This window comes from Doryrhamphus excisus, chromosome 20 (assembly GCF_030265055.1).
Source record: "Doryrhamphus excisus isolate RoL2022-K1 chromosome 20, RoL_Dexc_1.0, whole genome shotgun sequence".
NCBI lineage: Eukaryota > Metazoa > Chordata > Actinopteri > Syngnathiformes > Syngnathidae > Doryrhamphus > Doryrhamphus excisus.
In genome coordinates this window covers 13,229,559-13,248,185 of record NC_080485.1, presented here as the reverse complement: position 1 = coordinate 13,248,185, position 18,627 = coordinate 13,229,559, and the positions used below count along the sequence as shown (strand labels likewise).

The 18,627-nt window shown below is 38.8% G+C and overlaps 1 protein-coding gene across 3 annotated transcripts in view; it reads right to left on the bottom strand.

Moving 5' to 3' along the window:
• Positions 1-18,627, bottom strand: part of grid1a (glutamate receptor, ionotropic, delta 1a) — a 300,893-nt gene that overhangs the window by 113,854 nt on the left and 168,412 nt on the right. The window lies entirely within an intron of this gene.

Sequence of the window (18,627 nt, the reverse complement as noted above, 5' to 3'; positions counted from 1 at the left end):
TTAAGTAAGATTAACTTTTTTTTTTACTCTTTTAATTTTTATTATGTATTATTTATTTATTTAGTTTTTATGATAAATTTATTGACATTTTATTTTTATTTTATTTTTTTCCAGTTGTTCAGTTGTTCCATTTTGAGTACTTTTAACTAATATGTAAAAAAAAATTACATATTGTGGACTAAGAAAGATGCTTTGACAGAGGAATGAGGGAAGAGAAGCCATTTCTAAACAGGGGGGGGGGGGGGGGGGGGGGGGTCTGCGTCACCACTTTGCTGTCCTTTTATCCCTTCCTAAATGATTCAATCATTTTGCCTGGAAGGGATAAACACGCCGCAGCCACCTTAGTTTCCACAGAGGTCACGACCATCATTACATCTGGATGGATGGTAGCGAAGGTCATACATCCAAAACAATCGTTGTTGGCAGGCACAGGCCCCGCCCCATTGCATTCTCATCATCATCATTTGACACGTGTGGACACCCTTCCTTTAGAAGACAAATACGCTGGATCTTGCACCAAGCGCTCACCTTAGAGCTGTCCTATCTAGTCTGACTAGTGTTTGTCCTACTTAGGCTCAGATGAGGGGTGAAACATCGTCTTAGACAGCTTAAACGGCCCAATTGCATTAATTGCATTAATTCTTAATAAAATTAAGTTCTATTTTTTGAAAATTAGGCTGGGGGGAAAATTTGTAATATTACAAGAATAAAGTTAAAATATTCCGTAAAAAAGCAACATAATTCATGGAAAAAACAAGAAATTTTTACAGTCAAAAATAAGAAAAGTAAAATGCAAAAGTCAAAAATGTAGAGAATTCTCCAAAAATGGAGAATAAACGAGGAATATTATGAGGAAAAAAAGAATAATAATTTCACAAGAAAAAATTGAAATAGATGGGGGGGAAAAAGGCTGTAAATTTACAAGAATATCAATTCAAACTATTAAGACAAAAAAATTATTGGACTAGAAAAAAAACATTTCGATTTATTGTTGCTTTCAGGATAAATAGACTGTAAACCCAAATGAAAGTACTTAAATAAATGAAATTATGCATACTCAAAGTTCTTAAAAAATGTTCTAATAACTTCATTATGTCAAGTTCATTTAACATATTGTTCCATTTTGAGTACTTTTAACTAATATGTTTTGATTAAATTGAACTATGGCTATATTAAGTAAGATTAACTTAAAAACATACTTTTCATACAACTTAAGACACTGTAAATCCGAATAATTAATTGGTATAAGTATAGTTAATTTAAAATTTTCTTAAAAGTTCTACTTATAAATGTTGATTGCCGGTTGCATTATCTGTCTTTTCAGTTTATTTAATTTTTAATTTTTGATTAATATGAACTTTTTGCAGATTTGTGTAACCTACTTAAAATAATTCGTAGTTAATTATAAAATAAAGTATCTATTAAATATGAATAAATCAAACCAAGAATAAATGAAGAATAAATCCATTGCATCACATAGATTTGTACTGTGTGAGAGAACGAAAATTAAAGAATGGAGAATGCATGGCAGAGAGAATATGAAAATGAAAGCTATTTTTCTTTTCACCCCCAAATTAACAAAGTATATTTAATATCAACTCCAAATATTAAAGCACTTTTTTTTAGTTCTGCTAACTTATTCGGGTTTCCAGTGTAGGTGATAGCTATCCACTCAAAGTCGGCTTTGAGTTTTAGCCCCTCTGATTTAGTCGGGATAATCGTAGCATCATTTTTTGTGTGTGTTTGGACTGTCTATTTACCATCAGAAGCGCCGACGTAAGGTTTAATTAACAGGTTAACATTTTCAATTTGTTACACACAATCTCCTTCAGACAGCAAACTATTTGGACGCCATGTTATTTTGCCACGCTATCATCCTTTCAGACTCGTAATAGAGCTGTCCAAGTCAATAATAGATGACAAACATGCCCTTCAAGTCTATCCACAATCATATATAATTTAGCCCAAGCCAGACAAAACTTCTTTTTTTTGACAGATTAATAATGTTGCGACTGACTGTCTTCATCTTTCAAAGATCGTTGTTGGCGTGTTTCCCGGCAGACGTCCTGATCCACCCTAAGAGGATAAAGTGTAGATTTTTTTTTTTTCCACTCGGGTGACATATGTAAATAAAAATAAGAGGCAGTCAGACGCTGTCGTCTGCGGTTTTAATCTGGGCTGATTAACCTACAGTATTCCGACCATGTCAAACGCTCACAAAGCTCCCGTTCCAAAAAAAATGTTCATCTGTGTCATTTTGGAAAATAGGGTGCACTCCTGCTGAGTCTGTTTCAAGTGCAGGGGGCGTGGGTGACACGCTAAGATCTACGGAAGCCCAGTGGAGAACACTTTGTTGCATAATAAATCAGGATTTCGATAAGGATAGGGAATTGACCCAGAAGAGTTCCTCGCCTTGTTCTTTTCCTACAGTCGATATCGAAGAGTAGCAAATAAACATGAGGGATTGAGACACCTGGAAAAAATACAGGAGTGTCCAAAGTGCAGTCTAAGGGCCATTTGTGACCCGTGATAGTTTTTTTTACTGGCCCGCCGCATATTCTAAAAATGTAATTTAACAAATAAATAAATACCGAATTGAAAACTCTTATTTTGCAAGAATTAAGTCAAAATATTGAGAAAAAAATGAAAATTAACAAGGAAAAAGTGATAATTTCACAATAAAATAATAAAGTAAAAATTGTGTCAATTTAGTGTAAAGTTGAAATAAGTATTTTTTTAAATTAAGTTTTATTTTTGGAAAATTAGGCTGGGGGGAAAGTTATAATATTACAAGCATAAAGTTAAAATATTCCATGAAAAAAGCAACATCATTAATGGAAAAAAAACCAAAATAAATTTTTACGAAAATAAAGTCAAAAATAAGAAAAAAGTCAAAAATATAGGAAAATAAATCTGGAATATTGTGAGGAAAAAAAATTCACACACAAAAATTTAAATAGTTGGGAAAAAACAGCTGTAAATAAAGAATAACAATTCAAACTATTAAGATAAAAAAAAAACATTATTGGACGAGAAAAAAATTCACAATTTCATAATCATAAATCTTTAATATCATGGGCAAACAAATGTAGTCGCATTTATTCGCATTTCACCTATCTAATAAAGCTAAAAGTTAAATAAAGCTAAAGGGGAAAAGTTATAATATTACAAGCATAAAGTTAAAATATTCCATGAAAAAAGCAACATCATTAATGGAAAAAAAAACAAAATAAATTGTTACGAAAATAAAGTAAAAAATAAGAAAAAAGTCAAAAATATAGGAAAATAAATCTGGAACATTGTGAGGAAAAAAAATTCACAAGCAAAAATTTAAATAGTTGGGAAAAAACAGCTATAAATTTACAAGAATAACAATTCAAACTATTAAGATAAAAAAAAAAAAACATTATTGGACGAGAAAAAAAATTCACAATTTCATAATCATAAATCTTTAATATCACGGGCAAACAAAAGTAGTCGCATTTATTCGCATTTCACCTATATAATAAAGCTAAAATGTAATTTTTTTGCATTAAAAAAATGATGCCGTGGAATCAAGGTGCAACTACGCCGACTCCCTCCTCCTCCTACAAAATTTTCTGCTAGCTTGACGCTGAATTTATCCTCCAATTTTGGATCACCAGTTGTGATAAAAGTAACTGTATACTGGCTATTACCAGATTATTACCAGATTATTACCAGATTAGATTCATTCATCTCTACAGTCTCTATTGTTCTTTGTTGTTGTCCATGTCTCAACTGGTTTGGTGCAAACCAGGGTACGGATGGATGACACTAAACTGAAAAAAGCCACTCGAGCAGAGTAAATGCACCAGCGTTCATTTAACCGAGCCAAACATGAACACACCCTTAGAACCCGATCGTCCAAATATGTTATTTTATCTTTGTCATCTTCAAGAAAAACTACACTAAGACGAAGCATTTTCCATCCAAAAACACCCGTCCTCACACTCGGAAAAATTGCAGCACAAACGCGAAGAACACATTGTAGAAGCAATCCCAATGCTCTCATTTCTCTCATAGCTTTTCATGCTTTGCAATTATACAGTCTGTGTCAATACTGGAGCAATTTCTCACACAAAAGTAAAAGTGACACATTACATTCTGAAAACCTCCGATACAAAGCTTGTCCAAAAGCCAAGTACAGCGTTGACAATGGAAAAGAAACTACAGGTACAAAGCGGTGAAGGCAAATCAATAGCGATGCCAACGGTAGGAGGGCTGCTGGAAAAGGAAGTCTCGTGGCTGCACTGAAAGCATGCGACTACATTAAATCACAATATAAATCACAATAGCAGGCGCTGGCTGCTAAGTAACAAAAAAAGAACAAGGAAGTCGTGCTGTGGGGTTGTTTTGGACCGAGCAGTGACAAATGAATGACAGTTACAGTAAACCTCGGATCTATCGGACTCGGATATATCAAAAATTCGCTCACAACGGACAGATGACAGATTTTGAGTGTTAAGTCGCTGTGTGATGATTATAGTACTTTTTGTAAGATGACACCATTAGTCAGACTCAAAGAGCGATGTGGTCCTCACGGACTCGTGTGGATCACAATATGCCATTCCATGTCGTGGGCATCTCTCTAAATTTGATGGGTGTGTCTTATGGTAATAATACAGTAAACCTCGTCTATATCGGACTCAGATATATCAAAAATTCGCTCACAACGGACAGATAAAAAAAGAACCAATTTTTCTGTAATGCATTTCCAATAAAAATTCATTGCATATATCGGATTTTTTATAACGGATTTCGCCTATTTCGGACAAAATCTCCAGTCCCGTTCCAATGCATTTCCATTAAATTTCCCTCGCATATATCGGATGGCCGCATCGTGGCGCTCCGATTCGCCGAATCGTGACAGGCCGCTATAGTACGACGTCATTTTCAGCGTTTGCAGCGTTGCCTGCGCGTCCAGGTACATTGGAAACATAGTCAAGGAAGTGCCTTTTTATAACGGATAAAATCCGATTCACGCATATACCGGATATAAATCCGATATATGCGTAAAACGGACATTTTCCGGTATACGCATATAACGGATTTCGCTTATATCGGACAAAACCAGTGGGAACAATTGAATCCGATATATCCGAGGTTTACTGTATTTTCTTGTGCATTAAAATGAAAATGACAGAATAAAGGTACACGGTCATTGTACCTGTAGTGCAGAATGTCATTCAATTCCACAGTCTTGTACAAGTCCCTGTGTTGAAATCCACCCATCAATAATCAGAGCGGATGAGTGAGCTTGTGCAAGGTCCTTTCCAAAGAGTGTTTACATACGTAGTTGCAAGCAAAGCAAATCCATTGGCTTCCCCGTTGCATTTTTTGCTCCATGCATATTTAGTAGTCCAGTCATTGTTAAAAGTCTAATTTTAACATTAATTCCAACATTTCTGTTTAGAGTTGATAGCACCATAGTCATTTAAAGGGAACCTATTACGCTTTTTCCGACCTATAAATATTGTTACAATGTTGTATTATTATGTTAAAAGATGCTAACATGTCAAATTTGGAAGTGAATCCTGAAAGACGTTTTGGATCGGCAAGCTAGCTTTTACAGTTTTTATTTAAACAGTGACTTCTAATGTATACTGCAACCCAGACTTCCTTATATGAGCTGCAGATTGCCTGCACTCGGTAAACAGGAAGTCCTCGGGAGCGCTCGGGAGTGTGACCAATCACAGCGGAGTGGGCGTGCCTTGAAATAAATTAAATAGATCATCCAGATATATCCAGCTTCCTGTGCGGGTTATTGTGTGAAGCTGCTCTATAGGAGTGTACAACTCAATACAAATACAAATGAGCATAATAGGATATGAAATGAGCATAATAATGAAATGTGGGTTATCGTTCTAATGCTGCTGATGCGTATGCCTCGCTGTGGCCCCCTGCCGAGCGGAGTAAGAACTGCATGAAGGAGTTAAACTGAGTTATTTGGGTGATGTTTGATGGCCCAAATGAGTTACTTCTTACCTCAGGAGGACCCCATGCACTATGCCATACACTGTTGATCAGATCTAGTCCTCTCTTTGTGACATGATGCACCCCACCCCGTGTGGAATCCACTTACCTATAATTGGATAAGCGGTATAGAAAATGTATATCGAGATGTTTGTTTGTCAAACTGGCTGTGTAAAAAAAAAAAACGAAGGGAGGATTTTGTTGCATTAGGTCAATGTTTGCACCCCCAGGCTGCAGAGATTAAGACTGGAGGGCCTTCTCTGCAACATCCCTCAATTGACAGCACTGGAATTTAAGCATACTTCAACATAAAGTCCACACAATAGCCTCGGCTACTCTTCTAAAAAATAATCAGTCCCTTTAGGATTGCTGCGGCTTGAAATATCTGATTTTACGGCAGCTGTTTCACAAAGTTCTGGCAAAAGTTGCAATGTTTTGAGGCTTATTTTTTTGTCAATAACATTGCATTGGACTGCAATTTTATTAATTTGTTATAAATTTTTGAAGTGCTGTTTGTAACCTTAACCCCCAAAAGCACATGATGTCAGCAAAACTAACAAAATATGCTTTATTTGGATATTAAAACTTGTTTAAGAAATGTCATTTTTAGTATGTGTAGAACCATATAAAACCACCCAAACTTTAATTCTGTATAAACAAGTGAATTACACAGCCAGTACACGCCCAAAGCTACATATAATTAGTGTCCTAATTAAACAACACTGCTGTTTATGTGGCCGTGTTGTGGCATTTCTCAATCCACACAGGTATCATGTACTAATTATAGTTGCACATAACTTACAGACACATAGAGTCCAAGGCAAAAAAAGCATCTGGTATGCTCGGTATCGTTCAATTTGCACGTCGAACTGAGTCTCCAAATATTGGCTCTAAACCAGGGGTGGGCAAACTTTTTGACTTGTGGGCCGCATTGATTTAACAACATTGACGGGGGGGCCAGACTATAATATTTTACACGTAACGGTCAGTTTTTACACATACTATATTTCACACACGTTTTACATGTAAAAGTGTCATGCAATCTGCTATATGTGCACTTTGAAATTATTTATTTGATATAAAGTGTGTTAGAAATTAAATGTATAATAATAATAATAATAATAATGATTATTATTGTTATTTAATAATTATTTTTATTTAGTACTATTATTAATTAATATCATTAATATTAATAATTATTTTTAATTTAATATTATTATTAATCAATATTTTTGATGGTAATAATTAATAATATTTTATTGATTGTATTATTAATATAATTATTATTTATTTAATATTATTGGAATATATATTTTTATATTTATTATTATTATTATGTGCTTGTGTCCCTTTTTTTAAGGAGCATTTTGTAAACAACAGACCACATCAAATAACGAAATTGATAAACCAGCTACTTCAACCATCAAAAGGTTGGCTCAAGCCATGATGCCAGGTTGTACGTTGAGTTTAAATGAAATACTTTGGAAAGAACAGGCGGGCCGTATTCAAGCACTTGGCGGGCCGGATGTGGCCCTTGGGCCGCAGTTTGCCCACCCCTGCTCTAAACAGTCTCTAAATATTGCAACTTTTTTCCGTAACAAAAAGCTACCGCAAAAATTCAGCTATTTTAGGCCGCAACAATCACACAAATCTGCGAAATCCTGGAGGGACTGATTATTGTCGGCTTTGTTGTTCTGCTTTTTGTAAAACACAGCCATCAACCGCAGAACCTTAATAAGCAAAATCCTAACCCAACCGTCTCCGTCTGTGCTCATACACAACCAAAATGTATTTTTCATGATCTGATTTTGGCATCTTAATGTACACCCCCCCCCCCCAACCCACTCAATCCCATTACAGTGCAGGAAGCCCGCTGACAAGAGAGGGAGAGAAGAAGAGGGCAAGGCAGTCATTGCCAAGCATGATAACGATGGAAAAATGTCCCTTAAATGGTCCCTCTGAAGTGGACGGCGGCCATTGCTCATTTTCTGGAAGCTAAGTGACACCTGCGTCACCATATGTCAGCCGTTATTATAAATACATCTTCAAAACGATTGTCGATGACTACATAATGTTATTTGCGTCTTCGCAACGTCCAGTACATGTATCCGTAATCCGATTTTTCAGGACAGTTGGTTTGGGGCTGCACGGCGGTCGAGTGGTTAGCGCGCAGACCTCACAGCTAGGAGACCCGGGTTCAATTTCACCCTCGGCCATCTCTGTGTGGAGTTTTCATGTTCTCCCCGTGCATGCGTGGGTTTTCTCCGGGTACTCCGGTTTAAAAAAATTAATACATTTATTAATTCATTCATTTTCTACCGCTTTTTCCTCACGAGGGTCGCGGGGGTGCTGGAGCCTATCCCAGCTGTCTTCGGGCGTAAGGCGGGGTACACCCTGGACTGGTGGCCAGCCAATCACAGGGCACACATAGACAAACAACCATTCACACTCACATTCATACCTATGGACAATTTGGAGTCGCCAATTAACCTAGCATGTTTTTGGAATGTGGGAGGAAACCGGAGTACCCGGAGAAAACCCACGCATGCACGGGGAGAACATGCAAACTCCACACAGAGATGCCCGAGGGTGGAATTGAACCCTGGTCTCCTAGCTGTGAGACCACCGTGCCGCCCTAATACATTTATTAATAAATAAAAAAGTAATGATTTCACAGACAAAGCTCAGCTGCACAGTGTTCGAGTGGTTAGCACGCAGCCCTCACAGTGAGGCCTCACACCTGAGTTCAATTCCACCCTTTGGGAACTCCGGTTTCCTCCCACATTCCAAAAACATGCTAGGTTAATTAGCGACTCCAAATTGTCCATAGGTATGAATGTGAGTGTGAATGGTTGTTTGTCTATATGTGCCCTGTGATTGGCTGGCCACCAGTCCAGGGTGTACCCCGCCTCTCGCCTCGAAGACAGCTGGGATAGGCTCCAGCATCTCCGCGCGACCCTCATGAGGATAAGCAGTAGAAAATGAATGAATTGCCTACCGAGTAAGATAAATGTGTACATGTTGGCAGGTCTGCTTTAACACTGAAAGTACTCCCTGCATCTCAGGCTCCACCCTTACAGTTCACCGTGCTCCCCCAGGGGGGTCCACCCCGTTTATTGAGAAGTACTAGTACTAACTGATTAATGGATGGTTAGCAATCTAGCAACGAAGCATCTCCAGTGCAACAAAAGCGATGTCATGTTTTTCCTCAGAACTCCATGTCTCGCCGCACCAGTTCAGTCATTCATAGACAGATGAAAATGAAAATACAAGCAAAAGAAGCTGAATATTACGAAACAGACATTTCAATTTGGTCCATCTCTTTTGCCCGTGAAAACAGCATGTCATCTGCCTGTCGTCTTGTCCTCATTTTTACAAGCATAATACGACGGAGCGCTACAAGGGCAGTGAATACTTCATGAATCCAGACTGTCTCATTGATTTCACAGCCCAAATAAGGCGCTCTCATTTACAAGATGTGCTGTGACTCGGAGCAAAGTCCCGGGATTCGACACGGGAGTCACGGCGGAGATGCATGCCGCGATGTTGACGACGCTGTCTGACCCGCTGTGAAAGTGCCGTAACTGATCTAATGGAGAGAGCTTAAGCAATTTGTGATCTAAAATGGACATATTTGGGGGGGTGCGGGGGGGGGGGGGGGGGGGGGGGTGCCTGGTGAATTAAACATGAGTGAGATTAGAATGGATTTGGAAAATGCTCGCCTTACAAGAAAGCTAATCTTGCAGAAAGAGACAAATGAGGAAGAAACACTCCAGTTATGCAATCACTAGGTCCAAAAAATAGAGTGTATTTACACAAATTTAGTTAATGACTACAGTAAAAGTCGAACGCTCTTTTAAAACTTAATTCTGACCAATCTATACATGAAGTCTGAAGCCCCAAGTCAGCTGGGATAGGCTCCAGCATTTCCCGCAACCCTCGTGAGGAAGAAACACTCCAGTTATGCAATTACTAGGCCCAAAAAATAGAGTGTATTTACACAAATGTAGTTAATAATTACAGTAAAAGTCGAACGCTCTTTTAAAACTTAATTCTGACCAATCTATACATGAAGTCTGAAGCACCAAGTCATCTGGGATAGACTCCAGCATTCCCCGCGACCCTCATGAGGAAGAAACACTCCAGTTATGCAATTACTAGGCCCAAAAAATAGAGTGTATTTACACAAATTTAGTTAATAATTACAGTAAAGTCGAACGCTCTTTTAAAACTTTATTCTGACCAATCTATACATGAAGTCTGAAGCCCCAAGTCAGCTGTGATAGGCTCCAGCACGAAACACTCCAGTTATGCAATTACTAGGCCCAAAAAATAGAGTGCATTTACACAAATTTAGTTAATAATTACAGTAAAAGTCTAACACTCTTTTAAAACTTTATTCTGACCAATCGATACATGAAGTCTGAAGCCCCAAGTCAGCTGTGATAGGCTCCAGCAACCCCTGCGACCCTCGTGAAGAAGAAACACTCCAGTTATGCAATTACTAGGCCCAAAAAATAGAGTGTATTCACACAAATGTAGTTAATAATTACAGTAAAAGTCAAACGCTCTTTTAAAACTTTATTCTGACCAATCTATACATGAAGTCTGAAGCCCCAAGTCAGCTGTGATAGGCTCCAGCATGAAACACTCCAGTTATGCAATTACTAGGCCCAAAAAATAGAGTGTATTTACACAAATTTAGTTAATAATTACAGTAAAAGTCTAACACTCTTTTAAAACTTTATTCTGACCAATCTATATATGAAGTCTGAAGCCCCAAGTCAGCTGTGATAGGCTCCAGCACGCCCTGCGACCCTCGTGAGGAAGGCCCAAAAAATTCTAAAAAAATTCAAAAAAATACTAGGCCCAAAAAATAGAGTGTATTTACACAAATTTAGTTAATAATTACAGTAAAAGTCTAATGTACTTTTAAATCTTAATCTTGGGATAGGCTCCAGCATACCCGTAATGAGGATAAGCAGCATAGAGAATGGATGGTATCAGAATCCTTCCATCCTGGTTTCGCTCTCAACAACTCGTCAGCCGACCAGCTGGGAGGGAAATGTAGCGATCAGCAATTTAAATCACCGACAACGCCGCTTGGTTTAACATTTAAACGTCTTACAAGACTCCACTTTCCGTGACAATGACTCATCCCTGCATCATCCGCACTAAATCTCGCCGTGCCCCCACTTTTTTAGGGAGATAAACACCCGCCGCCCTCCATCCTTGCTTTCACTCCGGCTGTCACACTAAGGTGAGAGTATATTGTCGTCAATACTATCGATGCCAAGGCGCTTGTGTCATCTGAGCCGTGATGTAGTGCTTCACAGCTGTAAAATTGTTCCCTGCAGACAAGTGACAGGCAGCGTGGTAGAAATTGACTTAGCGGAGAGGATTTCATTCGGAATTAGTCGTCAATATGACCTTCAGTGGCTCGGGAGGGACAGGGGGTTGTAGTGTAATCTTTGCTTTGCCGGTTTAATCCAAGATTTACAGCTGTTTTTGAAATAAATCACAATAGTAGAGAGTAGTAAATATTGTCCTAGCTTGGCATTGGATGGATGCACATTGAAAATGATGTCCATATCACAACCTTCATAATATACTCCTATTCGGAATACATGTTTCAAACATGCTTACATTCAGGAAAATTAACAAAAATTTCCCGACCAGGTGGTGCAACTTATGGAGTCATTTTGCGTTCAGAAGCTGCTCAGCTGCATATGCGGCGGTGTTGGTGTATTTCTAGTTAGCTGACCAGCTGCTGCAGTGCCCTATTGAATGAGTTCATTAGAGGGCACGTCCAATAAACAGCAAGGACCTGCCGAGCATGCAAAAGCATCCACGCTTGTGGACTCTGATAGAGCAGCTACACACAATAACCCACACAAAAAATCTTCCAGAATCTGCACCTTTTCCAGCTCACAATTTTTTATGTCCAATGTTGTAGAGTAGTGGTAGGCAAATCCGTTATAAACCGGATCAATCCGGCCCATTTAAAAAGATCCGTTCATTTCGGTCAATTGGTTGTTAGCCTGTGATCTCACCGGTGCATAGATCCGGTCAACTATTTCGAGTCAGTCCGTTCACTAATATTCACGTTCATTCCGACTCAACTGTCGGTCATGAATGAACAGTCAACGAGTGTCGGTCAATCTCTCGCTCTCGATCAGCTAACCCCGCCCACCCACAGAGCGAGCCGCAACGATAGGATAAGACAGTCAAGCACGCAGATAGTCCCGCCCTGCAAAAGGAACGGTGAACTGACTCCCCAGCCAACTGAACGGACTGAACGGGTATTTTAGTGGCTTTGACCTTGTTCATTCCGTTCACAAAAAAGAACTACTTCTTTTGAACCGTTCGTTCATGACCGACACACCACTACTGCAGAGTAAGAGTGGGGCAAGGTGGGCAATCAATCAGTGTAAGGAGTCGATCAAGGGGGTGCTGGAGCCTATCCCAGCTGTTTTCGGGCGAGAGGCGGGGTACACCCTGGACTGGTGGCCAGCCAATCACAGGGCACATATAGACAAACAACCATTCACACTCACATTCATACCTATGGACAATTTGGAGTCGCCAATTAACCTAGCATGTTTTTGGAATGTGGGAGGAAACCGGAGTACCCGGAGAAAACCCACGCATGCACAGGGATAACATGCAAACTCCACACAGAGATGGCTGAGGGTGGAATTGAACTCGGGTCTCCTAGCTGTGAGTTCTGCACGCTAACCACTCATCCACCGTGCAGCCCTGTTGTAAAAGTTCAACTTGAAATAGCTGACATCAATGCGGTCTACAAAACGACCACTAGAACTTGAGACTGCTTACCCCAATCGGCACAAAATTTGGTCCACACTTTTAAGGGACTGATAAGCATATGTGGGGCCAATTTGAGTAAGATTGGTTAAAAAACACAGCTGGCATCAAGCAAAACATCCTTGCAGGGGTGGGATGAACAGGGCTTGGCTACTAATTAGAAAAATAATTAACTGTTATCCAATATCTATATTACATGTAATGGTAATGGTAATGGTAATGGTTTAATTTCATTTGAACATGCATCAGATTACAATTGAATGCATCACATAATCAGTTCACAGTTCCACATGTCCAAAAGGAGTAGGAAGAAGCAAAGCTTATTAAATCCTACCCCTCCATCTGGTACTTTTACAATCAGTAACTGTTACATTTGTTCACTTCCTGCTTTCCATAATACAGTTTAAGTTTTTTTTTTTTTTTTTTTTAATGTACCTCGTACTGAAATACAAGGTGATATGACCATACAATAACATAATGGGTAGCATAGTAATAGCATAACCGGCATAATAGCATAGTCGTCTGAAGCCACAGCCCATAGGGGGCGCCACAAATGTCACTTATTTTTGATAAAATGTTGATAAAAGATATCGGCGTTTACACAAAGTATTTATCAGAGGTAATGAACATGTAGGGGATCGCTCTCTCTCTCTCACACACACACACACACATAAACACACACACACACATAAACACACACAAACACTTCACAGTGCTGAATCACTGACTGCGCCAGTGATCCTGATGCCACTTGACGACGACGGCGTGAGCGCAACACAACTAGCTGCCATGTCTTGCAGCATCGCTTTCACCTCATGAATACACTGCAGTGACTCAGCTCCCCCCCCCCCCCCCCCCCCCCCCACCCACCCCCACCTCAAGTGTCTGGATTGTTTGACAAAACAGACGTGGGTGCAAAGTCCTATACTGACATTGAAAACAAATAAATATGATATGTCTGATGTGTCAGCATTACAAGATGCCAGGATTATCTTTTTTCACCACAAACAACCGTGCATTTTTTTTTTTTTGTTAGATTTCTTCTTCTTTAAAGGCTTTAAAATCTTTTATTTGTTCTCCAATCAGTTTGGCACGACTGCTGCACTCACTCTAATGAGTCTAATGTCGTCCTTTGCATTCAGCGGGATGTCAGTGTTTGTTTCCTGAAGGCAACACGAGGCAGGTACTGCATGAGGATGAGGAGCTCTACTATCATAAACATATTACATACGGTATACATAAAGGCTGATTGTTTTTCTTGAGCTAATGCTACGTTTATGTAATGAATTGTCTGGTTGGTCAAAAATTAGGAAGCCTGTATGTCAGGGCTGTCCATAGTTTTCCCAGTGAGGTCCAAAGTCAAAGCACACGGGGGCCATTTTTGCATTTGATATACAGTAAACCTCGGATATATCGGATTCAATTGTTCCCACTGGTTTTGTCCGATATAAGCGAAATCCGTTATATGCGTATAGCGGAAAATGTCCGTTTTACGCATATATCAGATTTATATCCGATATATGCGTAAATCGGATTTTATCTGTTATAAAAAGGCACTTCCTTGACTATGTTTCCAATGTACCTGGACGCGCAGGCAACGCTGCAAATGCTGCAAATGACGTCGTATAGCGGCCTGTCACGATTCGGCGAATCGGAGCGCCACGATGCGGCCATCCGATATATGCGAGGGAAATTTAATGGAAATGCATTGGAACGGGACTGGAGATTTTGTCGGAAATAGGCGAAATCCGTTATAAAAAATCCGATACATGCAATGAATTTTTATTGGAAATGCATTACAGAAAAATTGGTTCTTTTTTATCTGTCCGTTGTGAGCGAATTTCCGATATATCCGAGTCCGATATATCCAAGGTTTACTGTATTATTACCATAAGACACACCCATAAAATTTAGAGAGATGTCCACGACAGGAAATGGCATATTGTGATCCACACGCGTCTGTGAGGACCATGTAGCACTTTGAGTATGACTCATGGTGTCATCTTACAAAAAGCACTATAATCATCACACAGCGACTTAACACTCAAAATGTAGCTATGGAATCTACAATACAAGTTTAAAACAGAAAACATTTGCTTTTGTGGTTTGTTGCCTTTGTTCAAAACAGGGGGCCTCCAGAGGGGACGGGTTGACAAGCTTTTGGATTTCTGCGATGCTGCCTGTGTCCACCAGAGGGAGCCACATGAATCCAGAGCAAGTTTCACGTGAGAAGCACTGTGATCCAGAAGAAACTCGAAGTAGAACCAAAAAATTCTAATTCAGAAAATCAGTTTGACTTTGAGTTGCTAACAGCTTGTTAGCATGGTTAGCTTGTAAATGAAAGTTGTGTGGAAAAACTACAGTTTTAGCACTCGTTGCACATGTAATAAAAAGTATTTTGAACACAACCTGTGGGGACGGCATCACACGTGTCATTGGGTCCTAATTATTCACGGTATTGGAACCCTCATCAGACGTCTGTTGTCCACAAACACCGTCCAGCATGAGTGGAGGACTGACCAGGACTCACGTTGGCACTTTAAGCCGACAGCCACCTGTTCCCACAGCATGAAAAACCACGGAACACCGGTGTCCGTGTACAAACCAAGAGGCACCCGCAAAGATTCTGGAGTCTTGTTTGTCGAAGACGTGTCACCTTCAATCCAAAGGCTTCTTCAGTTCTGAATTTTAAGTATGGTGTCACCCGAATTATGTCTCTGGTGGGGGTGTCCCCACTGAGGAGTGCAATGACCTCTACATTGGCGAGACCAAGCGACTCTCATACAAACGTCCGAAGTTCATTTCAATCTCATAAAGAAAGGACATTAATTTAAGGACAATTATGTGCAAATGCCAAATATGGAGATCTGCTGGTTTGAAATAAATATGAGGAATGCCAGTTGCGTCAAACTAGAAAGGATCTTAAAAACACAAAAATGAATATCGTATTTGCTGAACGAAGTCACACTTTTTTTCATAGGTTGGCTGTTCCTGCGACTTATACTCCAGAGCGACTTATAAATGAAAAAACTGTTTATGTTACATAAACACTGGACACCTTTTCTGTTTATGTTTATATTTTTTGTGTAGCTGAATAACCATTGTGTTAGCATATCTTACACCTATTCAGCCTGTTCTCTATTCTTTTATTGTTAGAACTTGCCTTCCAAGAGGACGTAATGTCTGTTTCGGTCAAACAGTTAAAATAAATTACCGCAAAAAATGCGACTTATACTCTAGTGCGACTTATGTATGGTTTTTTTTTGTAAATGTCTGTTTCGGTCAAATAGTTAAAATAAATTACCGCAAAAAATGCGACTTATACTCTAGTGCGACTTATGTATGTTTTTTTTTTCCTACCTAATTATACATTTTTGGCCTTGTGCGACTTATACTCCGGAGCAACTTATAGTCCAGAAAATACAGTAAATATATATATTTTTTTTATCAGCAGTAATTTAAAGAAAAAGTCAAAATATTTATAGAAAAAAAGTACCTTATTTGTTACAGACGTAATGTCTGTTTTGGTCAAGTAGTTTGGAAAATTAATTACCCGCAAAAAATGCAAATTATGTATGTTTTTTACTACCTAATTATGCATTTTTGGCCTTGTGCGACTTATACTCTGGAGCAATTTATAGTCCAGAAAATACGGTAAATATAAAATATATATATTTTTAATCAGCAGTAATTTAAAGAAAAAGTCAAAATATTTATAGAAAAAAAGTACCGTATTTTTTTACAGACGTAATGTCTGTTTTGGTCAAGTAGTTTGGAAAATAAATTACCCGCAAAAAATGCAACTTATGTATGTTTTTTATTACCTAATTATGCATTTTTGGCCTTGTGCGACTTATACTCCGGAGCAACTTATAGTCCAGAAAATACGGTAAATAAAAAATATATATTTTTTTAATCAGCAGTAATTTAAAGTAAAAGTCCAAATATTTATAGAAAAAAAGTACTGTATTTTTTACAGACGTAATGTCTGTTTTGGTCAAGTAGTTTGGAATTTTTTTTTTGGAATTTTTTTTCAAATCATTAATTAATTTAAAAAAATCATTAATAATTAATAATAAAAAGTCAAAATATTTATAGAAAAAAGCTGCTATATCATAACCAGAAGTCATATTTTTTTAGAAAAGAATTCTCATATTATAAGGAAATATGATGACATTTTAATATCATACAGTTGAAATAGTAAAGAAATACATTATTGTTTAAGTCATAATATTGTAAAAAAAACAAATGAAAAGACTGAAGATGGTTTATTCAACCTTCTGTACCGAAAAAGCCTTTTGGTTTAAAGGTGACACGTCTTCAGCACACAAGAAAAGTCCAGTTGCCTCAATTCAACCTTTACAGATTACCATAACCTCAATGGGGATCTACACGGGCGATAAAGGGCAGATAAAGGATTCATCTCCACGGCACACATCCACGAAAAAAAAAGAATTCCCATACTGTATAAGCTAACCCCGTTGAGGAATATTATTATTCATTTTTGTACTATTTGATTAAATGACATTATTGTATTTTAGCCCGCTCCTTGGAGATTAAAGACGTGCAGAGTCGCTCTGACTTCATTATTTGGGCTTCCAATTGACATTTAATGTTATTTGCTGTGCAAATTGTTGTTGTTGTCGCGGAGGAACATAAAACTCCGCAGTCGCCCCCAGTGTGAACGAACATAAACGAGATTTGTGACAATAATGAATCCAAGTCATCATGACATTGAACACGTGTGCGCCGACCTGATTATTAACCCTGAAATCCAAGGAAAGGAATTGATGCGGACATTTTGAATATGTGTTATTTGCATATGAAACCACAGCTTACAGGAACAACAAAGATGAACAATTTACCTCAGAGGGAGAATATCCTGTCTGGGTTGTCAAACCAAAAAAAATTCATTATATTCATTCATTCATTCATTTTCTACTGCTTTTCCTCAAAAGGGTTGTGGGGGGTGCTGGAGCCTATCCCAGCTGTCTTTGGGCAAGAGGCGGGGCACACCTTGGACTGGTGGCCAGCCAATCACAGGGAACATATAGACAAACAACCATTCACACTCACATTCATACCTATGCACAATTTGGAGTCGCCAATTAAAAAAATTCAAAGGCACTGCCCCCAATGTCACCCCAACAGCATCCAGGGAACTCCGGGCGGATCTCATCCACACCACCCGGTGCCCTGCCACTGAGGAGCTTCTTAACGACCTCAGCCCCGGAGATTGGAGAGCCTGAGCCAAAATGTCAAAAAGTTTTCCTACCCCTTTCTTAGACAGAAGGCTAAAATCATCACGCAGCAACCTAACACTCAAAAAATAAGCTAACACAAATTCATTGGAGCCTATCCCAGCTGTCTTATATATATATCTTATACATATATGGCCCACAAGTCAAAAAGTTAACACTAACAAAATAAGCTAACACAAATTCATTTATTCATTTTCTACCGCTTATCCTCACAAGGGTCGCAGGGGTGCTGGAGCCTATCCCAGCTGTCTTATATATATCCAGTATAATAGTATATAACCCAGTATATAACCCAGTATGGCCCACAAATCAAAAAGTTTTCCTACCCCTGTCTTAGCTAGACGACTACAATCATCACACAGCAACCTAACACTCAAAAAATAAGCTAACACAAATTCATTCATTCATTTTCTACCGCTTATCCTCACAAGGGTCGCAGGGGTGCTGGAGCCTATCCCAGCTGCCTTCGGGGCGAGAGGCGGGGTACACCCTGGACTGGTGGCCAAGCCAATCACAGGGCACATATAGACAAACAACCATTCACACT